Consider the following 4009-nt stretch of genomic DNA (forward strand, 5'->3'; position numbering starts at 1 on the left):
TGTTGTCAATTTAGTGGTACAATACAATCACGGTCTATTTTTGTAAAATGATTAATTTTCAATAATTAAATAAAGGACTTGGATATTATTACCAACTTTCACACTATTTTAACATAATATAGGTCTAATTATAAGAATTTGAATATATGAAATTATTTGTTTAATATTCCACATTTGTCCATATAAGTTATTCCTTTTAACTTGGTTTCCACGTAAAGATTTGTATGCATCAAATGTTTTTCTTAGTATTTGTAATTTTAATATATACAACATTAATTTGACGGTAATGGTTTATGGTGTTACTTAGCATATTTAATTAAGTGTGGTTGGTAAGGGGCTAATGGATGTTTAGACGACTATTTCGATTAATAAATTGACGAATCTCTAATGTGTTGTAGACTACTTTAATTCAATGAGGAGGAGGTAATCATATATGTAATAGGGTAGTTTTAGGTTCTATTTGTATCGGAAGCATAGCATGTCATATCGAATTGGCCTTTAATAGGCTGGGATGTGTATTTCCAAGTTTAGTTATAGTGCGAGCATTGAGGAAAGCAATGGAGAGACAGGGAGTGACAGTAAATTGGTCATCACATATGAGTTTAGGGGTATTTGATGGAGTTGTGCCCCAAAATCATGTTAATGTTATTCTAATGTGTTTAATTAGTTGGCGGGTATTTGATGGAGCAAAGATAGAGGATAATGTTGATTGTATTGGTAGGACTTGAGAAATTACTTGAGTTATGTTTGTCGATGATCCTACGGATGTAGATGTTGTGATAGAGGTGAGCAACATGCTTTGTTGAGCTCCCACTCCTGATGTCTTTGTAAGTGATGTCTAATAGATTATTTAATTTGTAGGATGGTGCAGCAGTTAAAGTTATAGCCATTGCTGCCGCATTACTGGTTGCTGTAAATGCAACGGAAATTCTATTTTACGACCACATTGGTTCCATTATAGTGGGCAAGGTATAGCCATTGTTGCCGCCTCACTGGTTGCTGTAAATGCAACGGGAAATCCAATTTACAACCACATTTATTCCATTACAGTGAGAAACCTTCTAGGAATGGTGTGTTATGTTAAATGTTCAACTTGTTCAAAAAATTAGGCATCACAATGTGTATGTATGTTCAATATGTGTCAGCATAATTCAAATTGATGATACTCCACATGAATTAAGTGATGAGTTCTTAAGTGTTTCGGAGAAGACGGGATGGGAATATGTCATAATAGTATGTGTTCATAAGTTCATGAAACTGTGAAAATAGTATTGTACATTAAGTTTCGTACAGAACGCAGAAGTTTGTAATGTCATTTGAGATATCTTGGGCCAGTGTGTTCCGCGCAATTAATGTTAATGAAGGGACAAAAGATGTACTGAAGCGTTGGGGTGTAGATAGCATGGGAAATGGCAATGATGTCGATTGTTTGTGCTGAACTCATGCCATTAAAGGGGCAGAAGTAATGCAATACAATTAGAATAGGAGGAATTTATTATAAAATAACTAAATTTGCAACAATAATGTCAATAGTAATACAAAGTAACTGGAAATACTAGGACGATAAAGGGAAGGTGTAAACATGAGTTACGAATGTATCAGAACATAAGCCAGTGGCTCCATTTGTCAATTTCATGTTGGTGTTTACATGCTTTTGGTATGAGATAACACCCTTAGATGGGCTTGTTGGCACCGCAGGCAGTGATTCATAGTTTAGAGGGCTGATTGTATGCCCATTGAGTGGGTGCCTGTGTAGTTCAATTTCTGAAGAAAGGGAAAAGCAAAATGTTATCTTGGGAAAACAATAATGAAGTAGAAGTTATAATGTGCAAAGTATCTGGAAATACTAAGATGGGCGTATTCGCATCACAGGTAGTTGATTCATAGTTTAGAGGCTGGTTGTATGCCCATTGAGTGGGTGCCTGTGGTTGTTCAATTTTTGAAGAAAGGGAAAAGCAAATTGTTATCTCGGGCAAACAATAATGAAGTAGAAGTTATAATGTGCAAAGTACCTGGAAATACAGTATGATGGTTAAAGTTGGAAGGGGTTGATGGGGGTATTTCTTCATTCGATATAGTTCTGCGTGGTTTGACATTGTTGCAAGCAATGAATGACTTAAGGGTGCCGGAGCGAATAAATGGTGAAAGATTTAAATACATAGATGTATATTAACAAATTATTACCTGGATTAAGCGGGGATCGGATTACGTTTTGCTGTGGCAACAACTGGAGGGATTTGGTGTGTGTCGGTAGTAGGACTCCTGGTAGTCAGTATGAATAGTAAAGCATTAGATTAGTATAACAAAAAGTGAGACTGTGAACCGCAAGAAGAGGCCCCGTTGTTACAACATGTAGGGGTGACTATAGATTGTAGCATTCAAAGCAGGGAAAGGGTGTGAGAACGACACAATGAAAAAATGTTGAAAGGAGTGAGTAAATGGCAGAATGTATCGTGAGAGGGGATCACCTGGTTTGAGAGATGATTTATTCAAGTAGTGGCGTATCAAAAGTAGGAGAAAGGTCTTTTTTATCCAAAGTAGGATTACTGACGATACAGATGAATAAAATAAGATATACGTTGTATAGAAGATATAAACAAATGTGTTTGTACAGTAACAGTCTCCCATATTCAAATACCACATGTAATATGTTGCTGCAAAGGAAGTAGATGTGAAATGATAGAAGACATTATGTAATCAGGGTGTACATTACAATTCTGGCCACAGTCAATTCAAAGTGATTTTTTTTTTTAAAAAAAGGCCTGGGTTATTTATGTATTGGCAGTAAAGATGGGCTAGAAAGTAAGGAATATATACGTGTCAGGGCATCAAAAGTGAGATCACTATTAATTATGGACTTACGATATGAATTGTATTGAAGATGTATGGAAATCACTTTTTGTATTAATAGTAAAGACATTGGGTAATACGAATTGTGCATAAGATATATGGAAATCCGCTTGTGCATTAACATTAACGGCATAGGATAATCCCAAGATAAAATTTTGAAAGGGGATTGGTGATTTACATCGTAACAACATGGGTGCATACAAATCAAATGGAATATGTAAGTTAGTGAATTAAAAGAGAATTTAGTATAAATAATGCGTGCAAATAATTATGAATGAATCATGATAAATAATAAAAGTTATGCCTGTGTGTGAGAAAGCATGGAGATGAGAACAATGGAGAATATACAGAAGTGATTGGAAAATTATGTTGTTAAGAGAAGCGAACCTAGCTGAAACAGTGAAAATTGTGCGATGTTGCAAAGCACTCTTCCATGTTTGTGAAGGCAGTGGAGGTGAAACCTATTGTTTGAAAGAATTCACAAAGGGAATGGTAGGTAAGGCGGAGGATGGGATGGTTATAGCATATGGGGGAGGAAGGTTTTATGTAGGAGTTATTTAAAATGACCAAGGGGTGGCAGGGAAAAGCTACGGTGGATGGTTAGGCAACGTTTGAATATAGGGAAAGGGGTATTTGTGAAATTTAAAAAAATAAAGTGAATGCTGGGTTGTGGTGTTGCCACGTCATCGGGTTGAGGTTTTTCTTTATATATATTTGATTGTTGATCTTATTTTATCAAGAAGGCTCTCCACTGATTGATTGCATAGTGTCTTTTTTTTTTTTTTGAGAATTTGTTTATTTGACAGTACCTAGGTTGTTATTATTTAGTTATTATAATTGTGCTATTTGTGTTGTTATTATTTAGGTGTTGCATCTTAGTATATTGTCTTTTGTATGTGAATATTGACCAATGAGAAAATCTCTCCGTCAGTTTTGGAGGTCTCCCCATTTTAAAAGACTGAAAATTTAGTTAACTTTATATTATATACTTGTTAAATTTGGCCAATGAAAAAATCTCTTCGTCGATTTTGGAGGCCTCCACATTGTAAAAGAAGGAATTTCAATTTTGGAGGCCTCCACATTGAACTATTCTATTAGGTTTACATATTATCATTAGGTAATATTTGTATTTTCGGTACATAATTGGCAAAAATATGTT

At 35.0% G+C, this 4009-nt stretch overlaps 1 long non-coding RNA gene across 2 annotated transcripts; it reads right to left on the reverse strand.

Moving 5' to 3' along the window:
- Positions 1-1571: 1571 nt before the first annotated feature.
- Positions 1572-3435, reverse strand: LOC107030701. Of its 2 annotated transcripts, none has more exons than XR_001458126.2 (4): positions 3238-3435; positions 2185-2262; positions 2013-2080; positions 1572-1764 (listed from the first exon to the last, which is right to left on the reverse strand). It is a non-coding gene; the product is annotated as an uncharacterized LOC107030701 (long non-coding RNA). The 2 variants fall into 2 exon arrangements; XR_003576006.1 differs by having other exon boundaries at positions 1572-1922.
- Between the last annotated feature and the right edge of the window lie 574 nt (positions 3436-4009).

Source organism: Solanum pennellii, chromosome 1 (assembly GCF_001406875.1).
Source record: "Solanum pennellii chromosome 1, SPENNV200".
NCBI classification, from domain to species: domain Eukaryota; kingdom Viridiplantae; phylum Streptophyta; class Magnoliopsida; order Solanales; family Solanaceae; genus Solanum; species Solanum pennellii.